This window comes from Pistacia vera, unplaced genomic scaffold (assembly GCF_008641045.1).
Source record: "Pistacia vera cultivar Batoury unplaced genomic scaffold, PisVer_v2 Contig506, whole genome shotgun sequence".
Lineage (NCBI taxonomy): Eukaryota > Viridiplantae > Streptophyta > Magnoliopsida > Sapindales > Anacardiaceae > Pistacia > Pistacia vera.
In genome coordinates this window covers 527,343-540,664 of record NW_022196342.1, presented here as the reverse complement: position 1 = coordinate 540,664, position 13,322 = coordinate 527,343, and the positions used below count along the sequence as shown (strand labels likewise).

At 33.3% G+C, this 13,322-nt stretch overlaps 1 pseudogene; it reads left to right on the top strand.

Annotated features, from left to right (window-relative positions):
• Nucleotides 1-12,598, top strand: part of LOC116105849 — a 32,239-nt pseudogene extending 19,641 nt beyond the window's left edge.
• Nucleotides 12,599-13,322: the final 724 nt, after the last annotated feature.

Sequence of the window (13,322 nt, the reverse complement as noted above, 5' to 3'; positions counted from 1 at the left end):
TTTCTGGCCACTGTCCAACGATGGTGACCGACTGCCAGCAGTAGTTGGGTGGGTGGGGGTGTTTTTGTTAATTTATAAACTTTTATTAAGAAAGGTAATTATTAAATGTTTTGAGTTGAATATAATATAATTGGATTTTGAATTGAATAGTCAATATTAAAACAAATATGTATTTCACTGGATTGAATAGGGCAGTAGGATATGATAGAGTTTGAAAAGTGTACCAAACAGGGGGTTAATATTTTTGTACACAATTATTTATTAATCATATTATATTTCATTGTTTAATTAATAACATTTGGGTCTGGTTTTTATGGGTCAGGTTTAGGTAACATGATAAGAATAAAGATAGGTTGACAAACACTTCTCACAATTTTCTCTCACAAACGTTGATGTGGCAGCTCGTAATTGACTTGGTTAGGTGGAACCCATTATTGGGTAGGTGGGACCTATGCGAGCTAACCAATTGTAAGTTGACATACCGTGTTTGTGATAAAAAGTTAGTGAGAATGGTTTGTGAGTATAGTATTAATGAACACGATAAATAATGTTTCAGTTTGGGTTTTCATACTTTGACCCAATAAACTAACGGATCAAGTTTGGCTTAGGAAAATTTAACTTGACACAAATACCACATAATACAAAACCATTTTAACACGACCTGATTGTCAAGTCTATATACAAGTCTCCAACCCCAAATTCAAAACTTCAAAATGTGGGAAAATTCCCCAACTCAGACAAGTTGCATAATCCAATGGATCTACCTCGAAAGGGTGAAATCGTCATCTTCATTTTGCTGTTGTGCAACATAATCTACCAAATATGTCACAACTAATTTATCTTGTTCCTTGAATCAACCAAACATTTGCTAAAAAAATTTAATATTACCCAACATTTTAATGTTTGCAATACCTTAAGGGTGTGTTTGGTTGTGGGTTATTTTACATTATTGAGGTAATATCATCTTATATTACTTAGATTACCATATTTGGTTGTCAAGTAATAATTTAGAGGTGAGCACGAGTAGCAGGTAGAATCAGAACCTGGGGGTAGAACCGGAACCGAAACCAGAACCTACCCGAAACCAACACTGTGCGGGTAGGTTCCGGTTCCAATTTTTTGGAACTGACACTGTGCGGTTCCGATTCCGGTTCTTGTGTGTGGAGGAACCGGAACTGGAACCTGGAAAAAGAATCTAAAAAGGGTACCCTGTTTGGAACCTGTAACGGGTACCCGGTTTAGAACCGATTTTGAAACCTGTTTGGAACCTGTTTTGGAAACTGTTTTGAAACCTGTTTGAAACCTATTTTGGAACCTAAACTGCAATGAAATATTTGTGAAATGTGAATAATGGGGGGTTTCATTATTTTACATATAAAAAAATTTAAAATAGAAAAAATTAAATTTTTAGAATAACCTAATTAAATAAATATACTAATATAATTATACTTATTACATATAAATTATACCATATTAAAAAATTTAATATATTAATATTAAAGTTTTCATTAATTAAGTGAATAATTGGAATTATGGTCCAATTAAAAGTGTTTTAAATTTTTAATGTTATTAAAAGAACTATTTTTGAATAAAATAATATATTTGATTGAATAATAATATATTTAGTTATTTACTTCAATTATCAAGTTCTAAATATATTTATAGTAAATTAGCAATTAATTATATATGATAGATTGATAAATATTAATAAATTTAATTACTAGTTAAATATCATACTTAATCAACTATAAGTTTACAACATTACATTATAGTTAAATGATTATTTAATTAATTATAATTTTATAACATTACTTAATTAATTTATAGTATAATTAATTATAGTATTACATTAATTGATTAGTACTTAATTAATTAACTTATAAGTTATAATATTTAGTATATTACTTAATTAAATAATTAGAAATTTAATTAATTATAGCATTACATTATAGATTTATAGTATAATTACTTAATCAATTATAACATTTCATTATAAACATTAGTAAAAACTTAATTAAATGAGTAAAAAATTAATTAATTATAATATTACATTAAAGATTTATAGTATAATTACTTAATTCACTATAGCATTACATTATAGTATGATTACATAATTAATTATAAAATTATTGCATTAGTGCATTACATAATTAAATGATTACTTAATTGATTATGACATTATATTATAAATATTAGTAATTACTAATTTATTACATAAACATTAGTAATTTAGCATAATACTTAATTAAATTAATAAAAATTTAATTAATTACAACATTACATTATAAATATAGTATGATTACGTAATTAATTGTAACATTACATTATAATTAAATGATTACTTAATTAATTATAATATTCTATTATAAACAAATTAATTATAATATTATATTAAAGATTTATAGTATGATTATTTAATTTATTTTAATATTTCAATATTTTATTATAATGTGATTAGTTGATTACATAATTAATTATAACATTACATAATTAGATAATTATTTAATTGATTATGACATTATATTATAAACAAATGATTACTTAATTAAATGATTAGAAATTTAATTAATTAAATATTATATTATAGTTAAATAATTACTAAATTAAATTATAACATTATTACATTACATTATATTATGATCACTTAATTAATTATAGTATTACATAGTTAAATAATTACTTAATTAGTTATAAATTTATAACATTACATTATAAACATTAGCAATTTATTACATTATTATTTATTACATTACTTAATTAAATGATTAAAAATTTAATTAATTATAATATTACATTAAAGATTTATAATCTGATTACTTAATTCACTATAATATTACATTATCGTATAATCACATAATTAATTATAACATTACATAATTAAATAATTACTTAATTGATTATGAGTTATGATATTATATTATAAACATTAATAATTACTAATTTACTACATAAATATTAGCACAATACTTAATTAAATGATTAGAAATTTAATTAATTATAAAATTACCTTATAAACATTACATTATAAACATTAATTAAGCATTACATTATAGTTAAATAATTACTCAATTAAATTATAACATTATTACTTTTTAAAGGTCATGTCACATATCATATCCAACAGCCTAGCCATTAATGAATCTGCAGAAATATTTACTACTTTTCTACGTTTCCCACGGTTTCGTCTTGGAGACACATGCAGCAAAAGCTTATTAAAAAATGTCATGGAATATTTAGAGGTTCATACAACCACTCATACCTTTCTGTCAACTCAACTGCCTCAACTAATATTTTTGATATCTACGTGATGCATGAACCTCTCCAAAATTTTCTTTGTCCTCTTTTTCGTGAGTTTTGTCGTTATTTTCCCTCAGTTACCGAGTCCGCGCCCAGAGGGACTGAAAGAAGCCCCCATTAAGCGATCAACTTTCAAAGGAAATTGATACTCATTAAAGCTTCTTCTCTCGCTGTTCATTCGTTTTGGCTTTTGGGGGGATTATTGCATATTCAACTTGTGTGTTTTGACCGTTAACGTTACATTTTCTCAGTTCATGATCCCCGCGCACAGAGGGACGGAAATGAGCCCCCATAAGCGATCACTATTCAAGTAAATTGATAAACTCAGTAGCTTCTTCTCTCGCTGTCTATCGTTGGCTTTTATTTAGTTTCATATTCAACCTTGGTTTTTGAACGTTATGTTTTATTTCGTGCACACAGGATCATGAAGAAAGCCTCTTTGGATCTGAACAAAGATATAAACGATTTGAAAAGAAGAATTGATAAATGGTTGGAAATGTAAAAAGATATGGAAGCTGTCTTTTTCCCTCAATGTTAATCAAGGATTGGTCAATATGTAATGTTTGTAGTGACATCAGGTAGTATGGACTATTGGGGGAACTTGAGCTCGCAGCTTATGAACTCAGACCAATCATTGCTGTCGATTTGTGTTATTGGAGCTGGTAAGTTTTCCTCGCTCGTTTATCATCTCAGTTTCTTAAAGCTTACTACCATTTTTTAACGTAATCTTCGTTGTAATTTTGAACCCTTTGGGATTGAATACTCTTTTAGTGAGATGAACACTAGCACTTTTCTTACAGTGTCTCTGCTTTTCCTAGGTAGTTTCTGTTTCTGGGCCAGTTCGGTTTTTACTTGAGATTACCTCTTATTTCCTCAGAACCCAGTAAAAGTCCATCCTGAGCTTGAGCTCATGCCCTCATGCTAATATTCTTTTTAGGAATCTAGTCCCAGTTCAGTGGTATTTGATGGCCATATAATAACACCTGTAATATAATGTGCTATTTTAGTATGCTCTCCTGCTCTCTCCTGCCTCTAATCTTTATAAAGTACAAGCTTGCTTTGTACAGCATTGACATACTCCAAAGATGGAACAACCTCAGTTATTGTACGCTAATATTAACATTATTTTTCAGGTTGTAGTCGTAGGCATGTTCAAGCGCGAATTCGACAGTGCTGGACAAGCATGGGGCTAAAACATACCACAGTGTTGGGAATTTAGCTGTGCAAAGATCATGGATCATCACTTACTACTGACTACTTATTGACGCCTGGTTTATCTTCTCCATAACTCGCCTATAATTCAAACCAATTTGGTCAGGAAGAGATTAGCAAGTAAACAGCGAAATGATCTCCCCTCGGGTTCATACCTATCATCTACTCTTAGGCCTTTATGTTTCAACATGCAACCAGTTTTGACAATCCAGCACAAATAATATGCATATTGGATGGCTTGATCCGCCGCCCCATTTGACTATGTTCTTTTCTTTCATGGATTTCGTCACCAATTGAACATTGGGGGATTTCTGGCGCAATGGGTGCCAGTTAGCAAGTGTGGTTAGTGACATCGCACTGTTCTTGTACAGCCTTCGCGCTGGTCCCTGCTCAGGAGAGGGATTTAGCATTAGCTGCTTTCCCTGATTGTCTCCCGCAGTAAGACTCTCCATCCTCAGTTGATGATATGGTTTTAGTAACAACAATATATATGCACAATTTAATTTCTCAACAAAAAATGTCTCAAAAATATATATCTACAACCTTATATGACTGTTTGCATTTTATGCGCAATAGCTTAGCAATTATGGTACAACGCTGTATAAGTCCTAACTGCGGATAATCTGAAAAATGCCACAATTGAGATTTTGCCTTCTCCATATGGTAGTTATTTTTCCATATATTCAATTACAAATTATGAAGTTATACAAATTTTTTAATTTTCAAAGTATGTTTCCCATGAAATTGCACATTAGAAAACGCATTGAGTTTGGAATGACTGTGCTATACTCGTTCCATGTATGTTTACTTGTGTTAATATATAAATTAATATGATGAATATACTAAATCAAGTGTGACTGTTAATTTAGCGTCAAATCATAGCTTGGAACTAATGCTATGTATGGGCGTTCGTTGGTAGCTGTGGTGAGGCTTCAATATAAATCCCGTTAGTCAAGCCTTATTAAATGTACTTATATGGATGGGTTACTTGATATTCAGTGTTCGTTTTTCAAAGGAATTGGGAGGTAAATGCTAAGGGGGCGGCAACGTTTTCCTCAAGTCAACTTGAAACACTGCAAGTTTTGATGGGTATTTTTTTGGATAATGGTTATATGTGGGTAATCAATTGGCTACATATTTCACGAAGTGAGAACTAGTCGCAGAAACCGTTTCAGTCGCTCCCCATCTGGCTTCTCGGTTTTGTTAAACGGTTGTCAGGCATATAACAGGTATGTTCTATAATAATTTGTTGTGTACACAATAACGATTCCTGACCTTCTCCTCCCTTCTGGAAACGACACCCAAAACGTTGTCGGTAAATGTATGTATTAGTGGCACCTCGTGTTGCTCTTCCGACGCCTTGGTGCGTCTCTGAAGCTGTTTTTCAGTAATGTATTCCAATTTTTTCAAGCATTCTGTTTATTTGTTAATGTAGGGGCCTATAGGTTCGGCCGCCAAACTATGGTCTTCAGATTAACATTTGTACTATTATTTTTATTGGCGTGACTGTAGGAGTTCTCTTGGGGTCGTAGCTAATCGAAAATAAGGTAAGAAGCTCTCTTAATCTTTTTCAAATTGCTCTTATATTAAGTCCATATGAGAGATGCTACAATATTTCACTTAAATGATTGTGAACTTTGGATAGTTGATATATGGCCTGAGAAGGTGGTTTTGATCATTGACAGGGTATCTGGATGGATGATTGTGGGGGTTGTGATTCAACACTGTCTCTTGGCATACATACTCACAACTGCTTTGGAATAGAGCAGGTAAATTACCGCACCAAAGAAAAAAAAAAAAAAACCAATTCTAATAAATTTCTAAATACATGAATAAATGTGTAGGTTTTCTGCAAATGATAAGCAACAAAGAAGAAATTTCGACGATTTTTAATAAAATTAATAAATATAACTATATAGTTCATATATACTATAGATATATATATATATCTATGATATATATATATATATGATATATATAATAATTAGAAATGTACTGACGAAATTGTGAAAGAAAACGTAAACTGTGTTTACCGAATGGAGAACAAAATAGATGAAAGTTGACGATGGTGAGTGGAGAAGAAATCAATCGGGAAGCATTAAAAGTGCTTTCAAAGATAACAAAGGTTTTAATATTCTGATTAATTTTAATTTTTTTTTGCTATTTGGTTGCACTTTAAAGGGATTAAATAGATAGCAGTAAAAGTGTGTTAAAGGTGGCAGAACAATTTATTTATTTGTAATTTAAATAAGTATTCTAACAGCAAAAAGAACTCATAATACTTGGTTATTACTTCTTTTCTGGCATTATTAAATTCTTGGTAATCAAATACTAACAGCATTAACAAGGACTTTTAATGAGTTAATGTTATTCGGTTTCTTCCAGGTACAAAAGCATCAGAACGACTCAATATATGTCAAAAGACCTTTGGAGGAATCAAATGGGAGTTACAATATTGTAAGAATAGGGTTTACTACAATTGAAACAAGATGTTGAAAGTACCCCACCTAACCTGTGTTTCGTAAGTTAGTTGTTTTTGGTTAACAGAACAAAATGTTAAGAGGCTCCAGTTGTTGATTTATGGTAAAATTTGTAGTCACTTTTCTGAAGACAACGCTTAAAATAGGCTGTTTAGTATTAGTTTACTAGATTTGTTGATTATCCATTATACATATGAGCTTAACACTCAATTATTTACATTGTTGACTTTGGGATCCTGGATTTTGTACCCCGTCCATCAGCTCTATTAATGATTTGGACTTGAACATGTCATGTAAATAAACAAGTCAATGTTCCTCCACACGTTTCCGGGCTCAGCGCAACTTGAGAGCGTCAAATACAGATCCAGTCTGTGAGAGGAAAATTGCTGCCACGTGAAACGAAGCAAATAGGTTGAGGCACCGCATTTTTGTTCCCTCAATTACTCTTCTCTCCCTGTTTTTTTTTTTTTTTTCTTTTTTTTTTTTTTAATAGTCGGAGGTGTTGCGGTTAATTTGCATGTAGCGATCGAGTCTTTAGGTCCTTGAAACCTACAAACTGGATATAAACTCTACCAATCATCCCTATAACAATCACGAGGACTCGCAAATCGGATGACCTGATATTAGATCTTCATTTGCTCTTTTACACCACCTTAAATAGTGATTAACCTTCCTCCACTCCTTATTCATGAGAACCAAACATTTCTACTTTGTTTGGATTGAAAAGGGATAATTTTATTTATACTCCCTCAACGGCAAATGACATTAAGATTATTGATTCATAATACACCTAAAATTGAGTGAATTTGTATTCGGTTGTTTCGGCACTTGTCAGTCTATTATGTCACCAAGTGATATTAAGATTTTGAGAATGTTACCTTACATTACTCTTTTACACAATTCATTAAGCATGATGTGGCATATGTTACAATCACACAAATTTTTAATAGTTATAGTAGAATTTGTATGTTGTAGCATATGCCACATCATGATATTTTAAATGGTGTAAAAAAATGGTGTAGTGTACATTACTCTAAGATTTATTGTGTCAAGATTCCAAATTTATAAAAGATAAGGTCCTTTTGTAAATAATTTTTACACCTTTAAAAATTACTTCCTTTTTGTCTTTAAACTTTTTCCCGCTTGTAAACAAGCCTTTTCTTGCAAAGAATCAATGATTTAATTACCGATGTAAATCCTCATGTTTTGATCATCTAGAGAACTTCTATGAAATACTTTTCATTAAAAAAATACATAGAATTAATCTCTAAGTTTCTCCCCTTCAGCACAATGACGGCTATATGAAAGCCTTTCTCCAAACTACTTTCTAGAATTCTAAGATAGAGTAAAACGCATGTTCCCACCCAAGTTTCCGCAAATCGTGGTTTTCCACCCCTAGTTTTATAAATTCCAATTCTCACCCTTAAATGGATAAATCGTTTAATATGACAGCGAAGGGTCAAATATCATTTTACAACATAATCCAAAATGAAATAAAAATTTCAAATTAGCCCTCCACGTCCAAATTCTCTACAAGTACCCCTCCCCATCTTAAATTTCTTTCACTTTCTCTCTTCGAACCTCATGTTCTTTCCTGTAAAACTCCTTCCTTTCTTTCTTTCTCTCTCCTCTCATCAAATCACTGTTACTCTTGACATCAATGTCAATTTGCAATCACAAAAGCTAGAATATGAACAAAACACTATCACAGTGGCCAAATATCAATATCCATCAAAACAGTGATGAATCCCTAGCACATACCCTAATTTCATCTCAATGAAACCATCAAACCATTAAATGAGGTAATATATGTTTCAAAGGAAAATCTTGGTGAGAAACCACGAATAGAACCATCCATATCAAGCCCAAACACACAAAATTCATATTTCTGAGAACCCCCTTAACAATCCAATCAACAATCTCTTTTCTAGTCACCAAGTCCAAATTAGGCCGCCGCTTTGCAAAATTCAATCGTGACGAGGCCCTCATGCGGCAACCCAAACCCACGCGAGGGCCAAGCAACCATGGGAGAGAAGGAGAGAAAAAGAAAGGAAACGGAGAAAAAAAAAGAAGAAGAAGAGAAGAAAGAAAGGAAAGGAGAAGAGAGAAAAAATAAAGGAAGAAGAGAAGATTGGTGTTAAAAGGCAATTTATTAATTTATTTAAGGGCAGTTTGGTAATCTCATTTTCATATTTCATTAGAGTTCAAAATTATTAACGGTGTTGATATAAGGGTGGTAATGAATTTAGGAAACCAAGGGTGGGGACTTACCATTTTGCTTTACCTTGGTGGGAACATGTTCTTTGCTCTTCTAAGATATGCAAAACCTAGGTTAAAAGTATGTATTTATTAGCATGCATTACATGTAACCCTAAGTCTCTAACTGTTAATGACGATTCTACATTTTCTTAATGAATAAGAATAAGAAATAAACCCTAAAACGTCTATTGTTTTTGTCTTCTCTACTATGATTCAATTCTCTCCAGCAAATGAATAGAAACTAGATCACTACGGCAAATATATTTCACTATATTGAAAAAGCTTCAGGAATTTGATAATTTTATAGTAAAATTATTCAATAGAATGAATTTCTCTATCTTAAACAGCTTGACAACAATTGGCTTTAATCAATCAATTTAGAAATTCTTCAGAGCATATGCTTTATTTACATTATTTATAACTCTCATATACTTTTATTTAGGCCAAAATCGATTGCCCACCTAGGTTTTGTGAAATACATTCCCACCCCTTGAATTGTAAACTACAATTTAATACCAAAACTGGACATCGTTAAAGATTTGACCGTTAATTAAACGAAAGAAGGGCATAATAGACATTTTGTGCTTTGAAACATACATGTTAAAGTTGTCAGGCCTAGGGAATGTTTGAATTATCTATCATCGTACATTTTAATACTGATGGTTACTTAATAATTAATGTTCGTGTTTCAAATGAATTAGTGAGTGGAAATGAGGTAAGTGAGACATGTTCCATCAAAGACGTTGTTTACATCTTAATTTTTATGGATCACTGTGTTGACGAGAACTTAGACCAAACGACATGTGTTCCACTCAAGGTTTAGCAAATGACAAATTCTCAACCCTGTTTCGTAATATATTTCATATTCTTACCTTTAAATTAACAAAAAAATTGTTTAATATACGATTAATGGTAAAATGATTGTTCAAATCCCAGATCACATTCATCCTCTATGAATGACCACCATTGCCAATGTGTCGCCATCAATTGTTCATGGATCCCTGTCAGATTTCTCACCCAATCGACAGGATTCTCACACCTCGACCAAACAATCAAACTTCATTACACAACCAAACATCAATCAATGAAATCAAAGAAAAAAAAAAACCCAGAAAAATCGCAAACGAAATCACCCAAATTACAATATTCATCACTCGCAACTAAACAATTAAACTTCCTCACACACCAAACATCAATCAACGAAATCAAAAGAAAAACCTAGAAAAATACAAATACATCGTGCACATGGATGTGGGCACCGATGGTGAGTGATGATGGCTGGATTTGGTGTATGGAGGTAGGGAGATGAGGGGCTAGTAGTTGTAGCAATTGTGGCGTGGTGAGGTCGTGCGACAATCTGATCGATTGCTCAAGGACGACTAAAGTTTGGCTTTTACGACGAACAACGTTCGCCGAGCTACTAGACATCGAGGTGATGGGGCCAGTGATGCTGAGGGTGTAGAGGTGGGATTTTGGGCGTCGAAATTGGTTGGAATTCGGCTTGAAAATAATGAATATCCTAAACATAGCGACACTATGATAGTGGGAGCAATTAGGTGGAAATCATGGGGGTTTTGGTGTATGGAGGATGGATGCTAGTGGAGTGTCGGAGGAGGCCAATGGTGCCAGAATGGGAGGCATGAAGACAGAAGGATGAGGGGGAGATCAGAAGAAAAAGATGGGACACTTTTACAACAAATACATTCCAGTTCACAAACTTCTTTTGCACAACTCACATAACACCGATTACTACTACATTGCACAGCTCAACTACAACTTTCACACTTTACAATTTCTAGTTCACCCAATGAATTGAGAATTTGTAGTGTTTTTGAGCAATGAAGTTGTGTGAATTGAAATTGTAGTTAGTGTGAAAGTTGTAGCTGAGCTGGTGTAATGTAGCAGTAAGGTGTTAGTGACTTATGCAAAATGAAGTTTGTGAACCGGAATTGTAGTTACTGTAACAGTTGTCCTGTAAAAGTTGTAGTTGAGTTGGTGTAATACAACATAGGTTTTATGTGAGTTCTGCAAAATGAAGATGACAAACTGGAATTGTTGTTGTTATGAATGATTGCAGTTGAGTTGATTAATGCAGTTGTAAAGATTAAGGTGAGCTGAGAAGTTGTAGTTGTTTGTGTGAGGAAGATTGGACTGTAAAAAACTATAGTTAAAGACAATAAATCAAGTTGTAGGTTGTAAGAATAGGTAGAAACAGAAAGTGTTTATTTTAAGGGGAATGTGAGATGAGAACAACAAGTGACAAGGTGTATGTGATAATGGAGTAGAAATTTAGGATGAAGAAGTGTTTAGTTAAGGGGAAATATTAAGCAAAGACAATCTGAATTCTGGACTTTATAGCAAAGTTGAGATCATCTGAGTATAGTTGTAAGTACAGGTATAACCGAGTCGAGCTCAAGCTTAATTGGCTGGCTCACAGACAAGCCGAGTTCAATAGCCAATGCTTGGCTCGCCAGGCTCGTGAGCTTTAGGGAGCTTGAGGGTATATTTGAACTAATAGGAGGCGATGTAATTTATAGTTTTTAAAATTGACGAACACACCCTAAAAAACTCTAAAACCCAAACCCACTAGTCTTTGCGCAAAGCCGTCGCCCCAACACTATTCTCCTTCACGTCGCAAAGCCTCACAACTGTGTGACTAGCCACACCTAGCCACTCACACCATCTACCGCCACCTTTATCTAGCTCCCACATCCCTCAAGTCAAATACAATTATAGAATTTGAGGGTGGGCCTAACTCCTCATCCATAAGACCTTATTGAATGTGAGGATTACCCCTCTTATAATCAGTAGGCTTGAGCGTGCCTAGTCGGTATGGGACTCCACACTCCCCTCACGGTCAAGCCCATATGTTGGGTCATACATGTATTGGAGGTAGTTGTCGGCTCTAACTCCTCACCCGCTGTCAAGCACTCAGCTCAACTAAACCTGGGCTCTGGATACCGATAGAATTTCAGGTGGGCTTGACTCCTCACCCAATAAGGCCTTATTGAATGGAGGATACCCCTTTATAAATCAGTAGGCTTGAGCGTGCCTAATCGGTGGGACTGACTGCCACCAACAAAAGATTCACCGACCTCCCTCTTAAAAGCTCCAACAACCTTTCCTCCAATTTACAACCTTGTTTGACTCTTTTTATGGCGTCACTCGGAGAATATCAACTTGACCAAGTCAAAGTTGTTCACTACTATGCTGCTATGCTCTCCTTTGTTGTTTGCAGTTTGCCGTCTCCTTCATTGTTGCCCTCTTATTCGCCTTGCCGTTCACTGGTTGCTGCACCCTCTGCTTGGTCTCGTCTCATTACTATGAAAACAAACTTCTACAATCTTTGAGTGATTGCTTGAGATATTCTGTTTGAGACTTTGAGTGATCTTTTTATGGTCATAATAATTAATAAATACAAACTTTTTGACTTGTCAGGTCAATTTTGGTTGTGATTTCTGGTTGGAAATGTGTTCATGATTCTCTGGGTTTTTCGTGTTTTCGCCTGAATAATTTTTATCATTCCATATTAGATTCTTGCTTCGGTTTTAGCTCTGTGACTTTAGGTAAGCTTGATTATGAACTGATTAGTGATTATTTCTTTGTTTTTCAGTTAATTTTGGTTCTGACTTGTGGTGTTCATTCTATTCTGGATTGTTCAATGTAATTTGATTTTTTTTTTTTTTTCAGTTAATTTTGGTTAGTGGTTCAATTCTATTTGGATTATTTCAATGTAATTTGATTTTTTCAATTAATTTTGGTTTTAGTGTTCAATTTATTCTGTGTTGTTTCAATATTTGTATTTTTTTTTTGTCTATATGAAGGTCTCGATTAGCGCTTGACAAACAATGCTTACTGAGCATCTGTCCAAGCTTGGAGCTTAGTACCCTTTTATGGTGTCAACTCGAGTTCGATTTCAATTCCTCAAGTTTGCCAGGCTTGACCTCGAAGTCGAGTTCAATACTGTAGCAATCAAGCCGAGCCGAGCACCTACATACTCGGCTCGGCTCAATTACACCCTAGTCGTAGTTTGTTCTGGGTTGAATTGTAAAATAGAACTAATGTAAAAACAGT